Source organism: Parus major, chromosome 5 (genome assembly GCF_001522545.3).
Source record: "Parus major isolate Abel chromosome 5, Parus_major1.1, whole genome shotgun sequence".
Taxonomy (NCBI): domain Eukaryota; kingdom Metazoa; phylum Chordata; class Aves; order Passeriformes; family Paridae; genus Parus; species Parus major.
This window is the reverse complement of record NC_031774.1, coordinates 40,635,479-40,650,832: the sequence shown is the minus strand read 5'-3', so window position 1 is coordinate 40,650,832 and position 15,354 is coordinate 40,635,479. Positions and strand designations below refer to the sequence as shown.

The following is a 15,354-nucleotide window of genomic DNA, read 5'->3' as shown; positions in this document are numbered from 1 at the left end:
GAGGCACCTCCTGCCATGCCTCATCCACACTACTCTGCTCGAGGATTCTGGAAGAAAGATATTACACTGAGGAAAATCCTTTGCTCTTGTCTACTTCTTTTGATGGAAGAGCACAGAAAAATTATATTGTAACTTTAACACACCATACAAATCTTTGGTGGTTTTTAATAGGTGAAAGGAGAAGTATAAGCCTTTTTTTCCCATCTCCAAATAATTTCACCAAGTCTTCCCAGTGCAAATGAATTAGTGACCAGGATAAAAGTCTCCAATAACTTCCAGTTCCTAGTTATGAAGATGCAGGGAGTTGAGCCAGCCCTCTTCTTGTTTATCTGCAGAAATAGAAAGGCTTACAGTGCTGGATGCTAATGTAATACTGCTGAACACACAAACTCCCTCAGGTCTTTCTGGGATGTGTACTGTAAAACTGGATTATGCCAGGGGCATGGAAGGTGCTGTAGGGCAATTTGCAGAGGGAGTGATTCACCCTGGCTCTGCTTCCCCATGCTCCCATCACAACTGCCAGTGAGGGGACAAGCCTGCCTCTCAGGCACTGCAAGAGCTGTTGGGACCAGACATCAGGAGCTCAGGCAGCCCATTCCCTTCTGAACCTGTCAAAACTATAATAAAACAACCTAGACAAAATTCTGTGTCTCCTGTCTCATCTGTTCTTAAAACTTCCTGTGATGAGGGCACTACAGCCTCCCTCAGGACACCAGGACACTGTTTTCCTGCTTAACTTTCCAAATACTCATGAAGCTTTTCCTAGCACTTACCTCCACATCTTCCTTGCTACAAATTAAGCTGATTACTTCTTGTCCTATCCCCAGTGGACACAGAGAACAATTAATCACTGTCTTCTTAAGACAAGCTTTTAAATATTGGACAGCTCTTCCCTCGTCAATCTTCTCTCTGGTCTAAACCAACCCAACCAATCCTCTCCTTGCAGACAGCATTTGCCACTCTGGCTGCTCTCTCCTCATCTCCTTCCACTGCTTCTGGTTTTCCTGCTCTCACTGGATGCAGTGCTCTGCTGTGGCTTCAGCAGTGGCTGCTAGCGTAGAAAAACTACTGCCTGTGTGCTACACGTGACATTCCTGTTAAATATACCCTGAAATGGGATTTGCTTTTTTGCAACATCACCACACTCTTGACTCATATTCAGTCTCTGACTCACAGTAGTGCCTCCCAGATCCTTTCCTGCAGTTCTGTTGCCTGGCTTGTTATCCCCCATTTTACATACAGGCATTTAAGTAGATCTTTCCAAGTACAGTACTTTTCATTTGTCTTTAATAAATTGTTTCTTATCAAATTTAGAACATTTTCTGGTTTAATTGGTAAATTATGTTGTGTCAAGAAAGCAGATCAACTTCCAACTTCATGTTACATATTGGCAACAAAGAGCATTTTGTTTGCTGTGCTCAAACTTCTTAAAAAGAGTTACTACTGTCTTATCAAAAGCCTATCAATTTGCTGCTCCCTTTTCACTCTGCCTTCTACCTGATTCTGGCAGGTTGACCCTAGCTGGATGACAAGTACTCACCAAAGCCGTTCTACCACTCCCCTCTGCAACTGGATAAGGAAAGAAAATATAAAGAAAGACTCATGAGTTGAAATAAGAGATCACTCATCAGTTACTGTCACAAGCAAAACAGACTCAACCTGAGGAAATTAACTGAATTTATTACGAATCAAAATCAAAGCAGGATATGTTTGAAGTAAAACCTAAAAACACCTTCCCCACACCCCTCCCTCTTTCCTGGGCTTAATTTTTTTCCCAAGTCTTTACCTTCACCCTACCAGCAGTGCAGGGAAATGGGGAATGGAGATTATGAGCAGTTTATCATGTGTTGTTTCTGCTGCTACTCCCTCCTCAAGGAGACAAGTCCTTTCCTTGCTCTAGTGTGGGGTCCTTTCCATAGGAGACAGTCCTCCATTAACTTCTCCAGCATGAGTTTTCTTATGGATTACAGTTCTTCACAAACTGCTCCAAAACATCCCTCTCCATGGGGGTTCAGTCCTTCAAGGCTGCTGCAGCGTGGGTTTCCATGGGATCACAGGTCCTGTCAGCAAACCTGCTCCAGCATGGGCTCCTCTCTCCATGGATCCGCAGGTTCCTGCCAGGAGTCTATTCCAGCACAGGTTTCCCAAGGCATCACAACCTTCTTTCAAGCATCCCCCTGCTACAGTGTGATCTCTGCACTCCAACAGATTTCCATAGGCTGCAGGAGCACATCCTGCCTCACCATGGTCTTCATCACAAGCTGCAGGGGGAACTCAGCTCTGGCACCCTAAGCCCCTCCTGCCCTGCCTTTTTTGCTTGGTGTCTGCAGAGCTGCTACTGTCACATATTCTCCTTCCTTTCTTCTCTGGCCACAGTTGCTTCTGTGCAAAACTTTTCTTTGCTTCTCAAGAGCGTTATCACAGAGATGTTAATGCCATTCCTGACTGGCTTGGTCTTAGCCAGCAGAACATCCATCTGGGAGCCAGCTGGCATCACTTCTGCCAGACATGGAAGAAGTTTCTGGCAGCTTCTCATAAAAGCCCACCCTGTAGCCCCCCCAAGTTACCAAAACCTGGCCATGCAAACACAATACACTAATACATGGTGGTCTTCATAAATTAACAGTAGCTCCCTCTAGCCTCATAAAATACATTTACTCAATGAAATTACAATCTGCTGCCAAAAGTGTACAGCAACAACCTAGGCACCACATCACTCTGTGACCCAAGCTAGTACCCAACAGAGCTGCTAGCAACTCATTAGCTCATATCAACCAACAAGGAAGAGAAGGGGCACATTTAAAAAACAAATTATATTAAACTAAATCCTTAAGATCTGGCTCAACAAAATTATGACTTTTGGTCCACTGGTATTAGATATACCCTTAATATGTATTTGTTTAATGACCTATATGAAATTACATCAAAGATCAATGTTTCTTAAAGTTCCATAAAGTCCTTAACATTTGATTCCCAGATATGCAGCAGGTATTTTTAATGCATATACCTTAAATTACATTGTATCATACCCTCTCTGAAAATGCTGCTTGAGCTGACAAGACAAAGTAGCAGATTTTAATACCAGGATATCAATGCACTAACAGGCATTCAGAGTCCCTCAAGAAGGTTGGCCTTGGTCTCCCTACAGGACTTCTGCGCTCTCTTTGTCCCCCTTCAAAAAGTCAAAGTAATCCATAATTGAAAATTTCTGTTCTTTGTGGCCTACCAAAAAATTGCAGTGTGTAACCAGTCATCATAAGACAACAATAAATTACCAGAATTTCTCTCACCCCAAAATTAAAAATTATGTTAACTAAATGTGTCCAGAAGAGGATAACAAAGCTGCTGAAATGCTAGGACACATGCCCTCTAAGGAGTGGCTGAGCACTCTGGGTTTATTTAGTTAGGGAAAAAAAAAGGGTTGAGAGGAAAGCCCACTGCTATCTACAGCTTCCAGAGGGAAACTGGAGGGAGGTGCTGTGCTCTTTTCCCTGGTATTCAGTGACAGGACATACAGGAATGATTCAAAGATGAAGCAGGTGATGTTCAGATCAGCAATCAGGCAACATTTTAAAGAGAGAGTGACCAAACACTGAACCAGACTTCCTAGAGAGGTGGTCAATGACCACTCTCAGAGACAGTTGCACAATACCCTTAATATATGTCCCTTAATATCCCTTAATGTTTGGTCTGCCCTAAAGTGGTCAGGCAGTTGGACTAGTTGATCCTTGAGGTCACTTCCGACTGGAACTATTCTATTCTACCATCATACAGATGAAGCTTTCCTTTCAAGGAACTCAATGCTTTACAAATGATAATTTTGAATTTTCAGCAAATGGCTAAGTGAAGACTGTTATAAAAAACTGGTTAAACAGACTCTGGGAAAGAACTCCACAATTCTGCTTCTTAAATTAATACCTAAGGACCATCCTGCCTGCTATGCTGACACTCAATACCACTGTAATGAAGTTCATGGGTCATGGATCAGTACATGAAGAGGAACACCTGGCTAAAAAGTGACTTTACTGGCTGAAAAGGTCTTTTAGGAAAGGACTTGAGTTCCTGGTAGACACCACATTGATTATCAGCCAACAATATGCCCTTGCACAAAAGGCAGCTAATGGTATCCTGGGCTGAATCAGAGATGCTGTCAGCAGCTGGAGGAAGGGGATCCTTCCCACTACTCAGCACCAGTGAGGCCAAACGTGGAGTACTGTGCACAGTTCTGGACTAACTGGTACAAGAGAGAGGCAGACATCATGGGGGAATCCAACAAAGGGCCATGAAGAAGATTGTGAGTGCCTCTCATATCCCAGGAAAGGCTGGGAAAGCTAAGACTCTTTAGTGTGGAGGAGAATATTCTCTAAAGGGTGTCTGGGGAGGGCAGTGTCTGACTGATGTACATAATTGTAGGCACCTTGAAGGCAAGATGTGAAGGTAACACAGACAGACTCTTTTCAGTACTGCCCAGTGACAGGGCCAGAGGCAATGAGCACAAACTGGAACACAGAAGGTCCTGCCTGAAGATCAGGAAACAGTTTTTTTACTGGAAGAGTAACTGAGCCTTGGCACAGGTTGACCAGGAATGTTGTAGAGTCTCCCTCCTTGATGATATTCAAAAGACATTTGGACATGGTCATCATTTCTGGGTGGCCCTGCTTGAGCAAGGGGTTGGATCAGATGACCAGAGAGTCCCTTTCAAATTTAACCATTCTGTAATTTTGTAGATTTCACCAGCCATCAGCAGGTCAAGAATCTTCCTAGAAAATAGTTACTCTGTGGCTTAATCTGTTCTTTTTCAAATGTGTCCTGATGTGTCCTATAGCAGATCCTTCTGTAGACTGATACTGCAGATGGTGCAGAAAGGAATTTAACAGCTAGGATGGGTTCCTTCTCAGGACAATGCTGCTATTTCACTTGCTTCACTTACATGAACTGATCAAGATCTTTGTGAGATCACTTTAATTCAGACTTATGCAATGCTCAGAAAGGTCAGACAGGTCATTCCCTCCTTTCCACTACTTCCCAGAACTAGTGAAGACAGAAAGCACTGTGGTCAAAAAAACTCAAATCAAACTGTTTAGTACTGTTAAGAATGTATTGCTCACATCAGCAGAGAAGTTTATTCCAGATAAGATCTCAGACTAAAGCAAGGACTCTTATCTTCTCTGTACATCCCTAACACTTGGGAGCACGAAAGGAGGGCAGCACAGCCTTCCATTGGCTCTTCCAGTCTAATGAACAGAAGAGCTCATCCAAGCAAGGGAAGGACATATCATAATCTTGTCCCACCTTCCAATGCCCCAAGGACCAGAAGAGAAAGTATCAAGAACTGCATATCATAACCTTGTATTTGTGTTCAGTGACTGACATCCATATGTAGTAAATGAAGGTCAGTTAGATATCTGCAAGTAGCAAGAGCATTACAACTGATGGCTTAACTTGCACCACAACTTGACTCATTTATCTGTACAACACCAACTATAAGAGCAGAAAATTAGAAGAATATCAAACTGGAATTAAAGCCTCTTGAACACCTTGAAAAGATCTCTCTTCCATTTTGCTTTGTAATAGAAATTAAGTATTTTGTAAGAAATACTGTTGTCCACCTGGTAATTTCTTAACTCATATGAGTGGGAAACTGTGCAGTTACACAAGGAAGAAGATTCACACTTAAGATGAGTGAAGGACTATAAGCTTAAGGCGAACAGATTTTCCTACAGTCCTTTCCTTGCTTCCCTCCATGACTAGTCATGAAGACAGGACAGAAGGTCCTTCCACACATCCCTCACCAGATCCCATTCCTCCACACTCCATTTAGTTTCTGCAGTTCAAGCAGATTCCTTTTCCCCTTGAAATCAATGTTTAATTAACACATTATTGGAAAAAAAATGGGATGCAAGAGCAAACTGAAACAAAGCCAGCACTACCCTGCTCTGCAGATGCAGCCAATCCCATTAGACAATTACCCACTGGAAAGTTATTCCTCTTCTCATCCTCCTTCAGCTGCTAGCAAACATCATCCTCTTGCTTAGTTACCTTTCTTTCCATCCCCACAGGACTCTTTCCTTTCTTAGAAGTGGCCCACAACAGCAGAAATGACGGAGTAGAAGGAGAAGGGGAGCAAGTGCTCTCTGCGTAGCCTGACAGTATGTCTGAGGCCTCATCTTTACTCCTGCTGTCCCCACAGGAACAGCACACTGATTGCTCTGATGACCACCCCATCAGCACAGCAAGCACAGCAGAAACAGTGTGCCCCCATGAGCAGGGGATTCTCAGACAGTCAAACTCACAAGCAGATCCTGGAACTACACACAGCCATATGTACCCAAAGGCAGTGGAAATGCTACCGGCAGCTTCAAAAAGTTTACATCATACCTCCCCCTATCCTCATCCATTATTATTCTAGCCCATTCCTTGGCTCTCATCCGGCTGCTGGGAGGTACTTGGATGCAGGGGATGCTGCAGCACTGTCAAGGGCATTATAAGGCAGGCCTAGGGCTTGAGCACCCTCCCTGCTACACACACAGGCACTCACACTACACAGCTGGTGCAGCTGGCAAAGGACAGCAGAGTCCATGAACTCCTGGGCTGAGCTGCCCTAGTTTTGAAGGGAGACATCAGGATCTTTCAAAGAGTCTACCATCCCAGCACTGCCATTCCCAGGACCCAAAGCTACTAGTGTTAATTAGTTCCCATGATGTGATGGATGACAAGCGGCAGGACTAGGAATGACACAAGCAGATTGTGTTTGAAATAAGCCCTCCCTCACCGTCAAGGGCAGAGGAAAGGAATTTGGAAAGGACAGGAGCTCAGCACACCACTGAGACACAACAGATACACTGACTGCCCCAAAATCCCTGATATACCCTTCCCACCACCCCAGATCACTCCTTCTGCCAGCAGACAAAAAACAGGCAGGGGAGTACGCCTGGGGGAGAACTCAGGCACATGGCTGTGAGAAACAAGAAGAAAGCTCTGAGACAAGGGGAAGCAAAGCAGGTGAAGGGCTAATCCACCTTGTAGCAGGGGGCCATATTTCAGACAGAACTGAACTTCTGACAGCTGTAAGTGAACCTCCACCACTGTCTGAAAAGCCACACAGTGATGCCCACAGCAGCCCAGAGTCTAAAGAGGCTGAAAGCTTTAGCCCAGACAGAGCACTTTGCCAAGCTGGCTGTGTGGTGTACAGTTCACAAGAGCTGTCCACAGAGCCCGGAGAGCAATGTTTTCTGTGAATGGTAACAAGAGAAACTGTGTTCCCATCTTCCCTTCAAGAAAAATGCAGGATCTTCTAACATCACTAGTGTATTTCCAGTAGGAGTCTTATCACTCAACTTTTCAAGAACATCACTACAGAAACACTGCAGTTTATCCCTACTAGACTTCAGTAAAATCATACTCAGGCTAGCCAAATCAAAAGTCATGGTTTTTCTGTAAAAAAAAAAAAAAAAAAAAAAAAAAAAAAAAAATCAGAAAAGGGTATAAACTGAGCACTAAAAGTGCCATCCATTGCCCACAACAAGAAGGCAGATCAAATTTCTCCCATGCTGCTTTTCTACAGTCATGTCTTGGTCTGGCTGTTTGGATGGCAGTGAGAAGTCAAAACATCACTTCTGATTCTCAGAGTCCTTTACACATGAATTGCCATTGTCTATGCCCAAGTGAGAAGAAACAAAACAAAAGAAAAAGCAAACAACCTGAACCAAGATTATGTAGTGTACTGGTTTCAAGAAGTTATCAATCCCTCTTGTATCTTTGTTTCCAAAATCAAATGTATCTTCCTCACCACTCGCTGTATGAATTAAAAATCAGTTCTGCAAGACTGACAGACTGCTATTACTTAGAAAAGTGGGGTGAGGGAGAGATGAGAGCTGATAACAATTTCCAAAGCTTAACCAAAATTTGGGTAATTTCTGGCTACAGCTGCTTGGGCAATTGTCTGAAAATACAGCCTGTCTTCTCTTCATGCTGGTGGGGGGCAGGGGCAGATTAAGCTGGATGCATTTTGTTTTTAAATTAAACACCACGTCTCCTGCATCATCATCATAGGTCATCTTTTATCCTGGCTTTTGGTCATCATAAAGCTTCTGACTCCTTCAGTTTGTTCTTGGACAGATCACTATGTGTCCTTATCAGTGATACAGCCTACCACAGCTCAGCCAGTATCCTGACATCCACCTGCACATGCCCAGAGCACAGAGCTAAAGGAGAGGGCAAAGGAAAACAGATCGGGGCGGGGGGAAATACACTCTGCTTCACAAAAAAAATACTCTAAAGAGCCCTGGAGGAGGCTGCAGAAAAAGTAGTTCAGTAGATCTACCAGAACACCATTGCTGATACAAGAAAAGGGGAACTAAACTCTACCTTCCCAGGAATAATCCAGACAAGAGCCCAACCATCTTGTACAATCTGAAGGTATCCTCTAGGTTGAGAGTTTAAATACAATCCTAACAGAAAAAAAAAAAAGTCGCCTGATAGTTGTCAAAAAGTTGCCAAAAAGTTGTACCTGATGGCTTGGCAACCTGTTTAGAAAGGGAAGAAAGTAAGGGATGGAGGAGGCACATTTATTTCCTTTTTGCACAGGCACTTATATCTTAAAATCCACCATCATTGCTACCACAAATTACCCCTGACACCACCTCTCACTCTCTGAATGCTTTGCAGGAACTGAGTTCTCATCTCACTTCAAGGGTGCAAAACATTCAGGGTCAGGTAAATTCCAGCACAATGTCAACGTTCTTCTTCCTTGAAGAACCTTTTCACCTTGGTCGTGAAAGCTCAAGGAAGGGCAAAGCATGACAGTCAGGGTGAGCTACAAAACTCACATGGCAGTCATTGAAATGTACCTACAAAAATGCTTTTTCCTACTTTTCCTGTTAACAAATAATTCCTAAAAGCAAGCTAACCCTGCCACAAGAACACACTAGTACCTGAATCACTGTGGAAAAGGAGGAACCATAAAACCTATGGTAGTGAAGGTGGGCCCACCAGGGAGATACCAGGGAGGCATTCTCTGAGGGATGGGAGCAGGCACACAGGCCCTGCAATACACTCTGCCTGTTGCTCAGACAGCCACATCATCTTAGAGAGCAGCCATACAAGAGCCCAGTGTAAGGAGGATAAAAAGGTATGAGAGAGCATTGAAAGGAGGGCTACAAAGATGGTGAAAGGCCTAGAGGATAAGCCTTATGAGAAACAGGTGAGGTCACTTGGACTGCTCAGTCTGTAGGAGACAGGGAATACCTCATCAGGGTCTATAACTTCCTCATGAAGGGAAGTGGAGGAGCAGGCACTGATCTCTCCTCTCTGGTGACCAGTGAAAGGGCTCAAGGAAATGTCCTGAAGCTGAATCAGGGAAGGTTTAGGTTGGATGTTATGAAAAGGCTCTTCTCCCAGAGGGTGGTTTTGGCACTGTAACAGGCTCCCTAAGGAAATGGTCACAGCACCAAGCCTGAAAGAGTTCAAGAAGCACTTGGACAACACCCTCAGGCACATGGTGTGATTCCTGGGGTGTTTCATGCAATGCCAGGAGCTGGACTTCCAGCTGAGGATACTATATGATGGCGAGATTCCTACAAGCACAGGAACTGCAGGCACAACAACCACTTCCAAAGTAAGTGAGGTAAGAGGTACTGAGTAACTGAGGTAAGCACGGAAAGATCAAAAAGTAACTACTGGTGAAGCTGGGCAGAAGAACCAAGATTGGCTCTGGTGAGCAAAAAACAGGGGAGTAGAGGAACCTGTCCAGGCATCACCTAGAGCAACCATGTGGGGCACTGGACACACCCCTGCCCCCATCTTCCTGGAAGTAGTTTACCACTGCACATCAAGGTCAGAGAAAGGAGAAAAGCAAAAGGCAAAGACCAGTAGCTCTGGACAGATCTATTTATTCAACTTTTGCTATTGTTTCACGAAGTGGAAAGATCGAGAAACACGGAGACCTTGGAGCAGGCACAGCCACACAGAGGAAATGGAAGTAGCAGCTGGCAGAACCACAGGAGCACCTTTCTGCCACAGCTCCCCTCAGCCTGGGTGTGAGCAGCCCGTGACCAAAGACAGGAGTCCTTCACACCCAGAAAACGAGGGTGCTGAGCAGGTCTGTGAGCCTTGGAGAGGGTCCTGAACATCCTGAAATGCAGGAAAAGCTTCCCTCTCACTGTCTCAGCTCCCTCATCCCCGTGTGCTAGTCACCACGGCCACCCACTGAGGCTTGTCAGGTCCTACACCATATTCTAGCTGGGGGAACAAAGGAAGGGAACAATGGATGGAGGGAAAGACTCTTAACTCCTTTTTCTTCCCCACCCCAGCCTTTTCCCTGCTCCACTCAGACCTGAAAAGCCATGGCTCTCCTGCACATCCTACAACAGGAACACAAGGAGCTTTTCTCCGCCTCTCAATTCACCACCCTCCAGGCTCCAGCAGGGACTGCATGGAAATGGCGATGTTCCTGTATCGTCTGGATCAACAATACGGATAAGCTCGAAGAGGGCAAGAGAGGATGGCATGGGAGGATGAAGCGAGAATGCTTTGTTTCGTCCTGGCTCCAATGCAGCCCACCCCCTCTCTCAATCTCAATGCCCTCCAGCTCGGACGTGCAAGGAGGCATTGGAAAGGGAGGGGACCTGGGATGCTTATGAATTTTGTTTCCCCTATCAAGGGGTCAGCTCATTCCCCCGAGCATGCCTGGCTCTGACGGAGCTCCCTGGAGTAACCTTTATTCCAGTGTGTCGCAAGCATGTATTTCACGGATGGTTACACTGCATCATTATCACCAGACGTTCATTTGACCAAAATAATGTTATTAGCATCGTCAGGTCCATTTCCCCCACACAATTTCTCCCTCCCCAGTACACATACACTCCCTCCAACCCCCAGGCCCCTGCCATCCACACAGGGCACACCCCTCCCCAGCACAAAATCTCATGATGTGTGACACAATGTCCAGGAAAAGAGAACGGCAAGAGGGGCTGGCGAAATGGATGGACGTGCCTTTGGCAATTACTGCGTTCCTTACCCTCTGCCAGTGTTTACCAACCACATAGACACACAAAGATGCACACGCAAAAATCAAAATTAAATCACCGACTATCCAAAGTACAAGACTATGGGTGTATGAATGTGCCCAAGCTGCGGTCACAGTCCTATCGGGAACCCAAATCCGTGTGGCATGAAGTAAAGGTCATCGTGCCACTGTTGTGATGCACTAAAAAAAAAGCCGCAGAGCCATCAGGATGTAACACAGAATTTTCTCGTCAAGGGATGAGAAACCTTCGGGGGAGTGGGGGCTGGGAGGAGGAAAGCGGGTGTGCGGATGGGGGGGATGGGGGAAAATGGCAGAAAATGGGGAGGAAAATGAAGAATACAAAGCTCCACTTCGCTAATCCAAGATAGACAATCCATCCCTTCCCCCCTCTCTACGCCCTCCCTCCCTCCGAAATGTTGGTGCAGATGGATTTCTGTATCTTGGTTTTGCAGCAGTGGGTCTAATGACTCCCATACCAAACCCCCTCGCTATGATAACCCCTCCCACTATTTTTTTTTTAGACCCGGCTGAAGAATAATGTGTTTTTAGAGATAATGGGTTTTATAAAAAGAAAAGAAAAAGGGACGCAGCGCAGACATTATGCGAATAAGCTGCTCCCCGCATCACCCCCATCTTCTCCCAACCACACATTCTGATTTCATCCCCTCCCGTCATTCTCCAGCCTTCCCCGATCGGCTCCCCCAAGGAAAGGAAAAAACCCACAATGCGATCTGGGTAGCCGATCTCAAAATCCCAAGCACTAATCTGCTTGAATTTGTTCTTCCCCTTATATAAGCAGCAGCACGTCAACATGTTCAGTGGAAACGCAGCGTAAAATGAGGCCAGGCTACAGCCATGGAACAGGGGTGATATCGGCAGATATCGCTTCTATCGAGAAGCCATCGCCACCAGGTTGATGAAATCAAGTATTGGGCTTCCAGCCGTTCCCCCTTGCTTAATTTATTTATTTTTCAATGCTAACTCTAATTTTACTTTGCTTCATTTTGGTATCACTCTACTTCATTTTTGAAAGGACAAAAGTGAAATAAATAATTAAAAGCCTAGAGACATACCCCACCAGAAGGTGCCCGAATGCTCCAGAAAGAGAATCCTCACCTCCTAACTTTGGGGTTTGTTTTTTTTAAATAAATAAATTTATCCTGTTGCTCACATTATCCCCAAACTTCCAGTGTCCCCAGCTGCACCTCCTCACTCCCGAAAACCAGACACTTTGTTAGCGAGAGATAAATGTCTAAGAAAGTGCCAAATACTGAAAAGAAACTGATAGAGAAATGGAAAATTATGTCTATACAATAATCCAGTTCATTCAGCTGATAAAGTGCGTTCAGTTGCAAACCCAGAAGCAATAATCTCTGCAACATCCTCCCCTCAAAATACTACTAACCCTTATATAAACTTGCTCAACGTAACATTGATGACCATTTTAAATGAAACCAGTGATAGACGTAACACCTTTCTGGTTAACGTTACAATTAATAGCTGGCCGTATCATCACGACAAACAAAACCTTTTGTTATCAAATTTTCCCCCACCTACCCAACATCTCTTTTAGACTTTTCACCAGTCTAGTTAAGAGTTCGCCCCCTCAAAAAATAGCCCCTCAAAATATGCAATAAAGAGGTATTGGTGAGCGGTCATTTCAATATTCACCTTTTTAGGAGGGTTGTGTGCTTATCTCAGAACAATTACGGGTAGTAAAAAATACAGGAGGGACAAATATAATATAGAAAAAATCGAAATAATTTCTTAAAACTATTTGCAACGAAGTGTTGAACAGTTTGACCACAGAAAGGTGGAAAGAGAGCTTGGAAAAGCAAAAAGCTGAAAGTGTGCTTTTTATAAACGATTCAATGTTTTTAGCTCCGGTTTTGTCTCCCCAATCCTTTGGTTTTTCTGCCGCTGATCTCATGCTTAATCTTTTTTATTGTTTTCTTTTGAAGGAGGAGGGGCAGAAATCAGGAAGAAAAAAAAAATTGAAATAGAAAGTATTCAATTTTGACAAAATACATTCTTAAAACAACACCGTTAAATATGTTATTTCTAGCCACATAAGATTACCATTAAAATAAATTTAAGAGTAAGCAAAAGACAAGTCACCTGCAAAGCACCAGAGTCGGTGCCCTTAGGTAGGAGAATTACATCACTCCCTGACTCAATGGTGTTTTCTTTTAAATTATAAAGCAGGTGTATCTTTTTTCTTATAGAAAAAAAAAATAAGAAAAAACAATACAGCGATTATTTCACATAGATTTTGCACGGAAAAAAGCACTGAACCAACCTTTAAGGTCACTGACTGCCTGAAAACCCACAGCAGTCACTCACGGTGGAAGTTTTCAGGCAAGACGGCTACTAAATCATTAATACAAACAAATGGAAGGCGGGGAAGAAAGGCGCTACCGTTATAGATCCGAAGACTTGGAAGAGGCAAAAAATATTAAAGAAAAAAACTTTCATCTTCAGCCTCTCTTCTTCTCTCGTTAGTATTTTTTTATTTTTTTTAAGAAATCCTTAAGCTTTAGTCAAACAGCAGGCTCACTCTAAGGGTCTCCCTGCTGTAACTCAGCGTAGTGTCTTCTTTTTCGAAAGCCCCCCCCCCACCAATTTTCCACTGCAAAATGCCCCGCCGCGGGAACTGCGATCTCCCAAAAAAGTCTGACCAAAGGAACCAGAGCGTCCCGAGGGTCGGTGCGCGCCCACTCCGCCCGGGCGGGCAGCGCCCAGCCCCGCCGGGGCAGCAAGGAGCGAAGAGCGGGATAAAACGATCCGAAATAGTTGTCGTGAGAAGGGTGAGAAACCCGCCCGCGGAGCTCCGGAGCGGCGGCGCTCAGCGCTCGCCGGGCGGGCAGCCCCCTCCGATCCGTGCCGTGCCGAGCCGCCCCCCGCCCCTCTCACCTCCGCAGCCGGGCGGGCGCCGGCCGCCGCGCCAACTCGCGGCTCGCCTGCGCTGCGGGGCAGGGGGCTCCAGCGTGGCCCCAGCCGCGGAGGCTGCGGGGGTCCCGGGGAAGCTGGGCTGGGCTGGCCGAGCCGAGCCGAGCCGCCCGAGCCCCGCGCACGCCGCCGCCGCCGCCCCCTGCTGCCGCCGCGCCCGCCCGGCCAGCCCCGGCTTTTAAAGAGACCGCGGGTCCGCGCCCCGGCCCCCGACACGGTCCGCTCGGCCCCGACAGCGGGCACGGCCCCGGGCGCGGGCAGCAGCGTTCCGCCGGGCTTCGCCTCCCACGCGTCCGCTGCCTCCTCCCAGGAAAGAGGTTCGGCGGCTTTTGGGCTGCCTTCGGCCCGGCAGCGTCTCATTCCTCGAGAGCTCCTTCACCGGGCCGGCACGGCATAGGGGGATTTTGACCCGCTGGTCCCAGCAAGGCGAAGCCGGGCAGATGCGGCTTATTTTTTCCTTCAGTTTGCCACCAAGGACCGGCCGTCTGAGCAGAAGGAAGCGTCTTCCTCAGACAGTCACTTTCATGAGTACCACAAAACCCTTAAAGTTCACAAAGAATTTTCCTTTCTAGCTCGGAGTTTGACCCAAACCTACTGCATATTTCAAGTCAATTTATCCACTGCCCATTTCATTTAAACCAGCCAGTAAGTTTCCTTGTACAAATATCTCAAACTTTTTATCCACTCATTTCTCTACTTTTCGAAGAGAGGAAAACAGCAACTGATAGACACTATCAACTATGTTGGGGTCAATCATTTAGAGTGTACATCCTAGATATCGTTATCACTTTATCACTATTAGTACTTAGCACAGCAAATGTACCGTGGGGAACATATATGTAAAGTTTTTTAATATGTTACCATGCTAAAAAGTCCACCTCAAAGAACACTATCAGACAGGAACACTATGCACATGCGGTGCACACAAACCCAAAAGTGAGGAATAAAACTTTCTGGCCCCTCTTTCCAGACTCTATGGTCTTGGAAAATTTGTGTATGAAGCTCATACTGCAACGCCAGACACACAGAAATGCATTTGCCTTAGGGACAGACTACAAAGCCATTTGGCTTTCCTTCCCCGTCTGATCATGTATCCAAAGGTTTTTGTCTTTTTCTACATTTTGCATAGCAGGCAACCTACCCACAGTACTCAGTAAATAATAAAGAATTATTATTTTACACAGGATGTATTGATCACCTTCCTACTATTGAAATGCAGCTGTGTCTGAGGTGGATAATAGCCAAACAGAAACGCTAAATAATAGTTACAAGTAGTATTAGGAGCCCCTTGGGAAGTTTCTCTGCAAAACACAGTCCTTCACACCCCCTAACAAATTCATATATATTTACAGAGAAGATGACAGAGACCTATTTCAACA

General features: G+C 45.4%; 1 protein-coding gene across 3 annotated transcripts in view; it reads right to left on the bottom strand.

Annotated features, from left to right (window-relative positions):
• The window catches only part of NRXN3 (neurexin 3), a 964,547-nt gene extending 950,503 nt beyond the window's left edge, over window positions 1-14,044 (bottom strand). The window contains exon 1 of one of the 3 annotated variants that reach the window (XM_015631171.2): window positions 13,940-14,044. The gene's annotated coding sequence lies outside the window, so the exon portion shown is untranslated. The remainder of the gene's footprint in view (window positions 1-13,939) is intronic. The other 2 variants (XM_033514971.1, XM_015631158.2) reach the window with 2 other exon arrangements.
• Window positions 14,045-15,354: the final 1,310 nt, after the last annotated feature.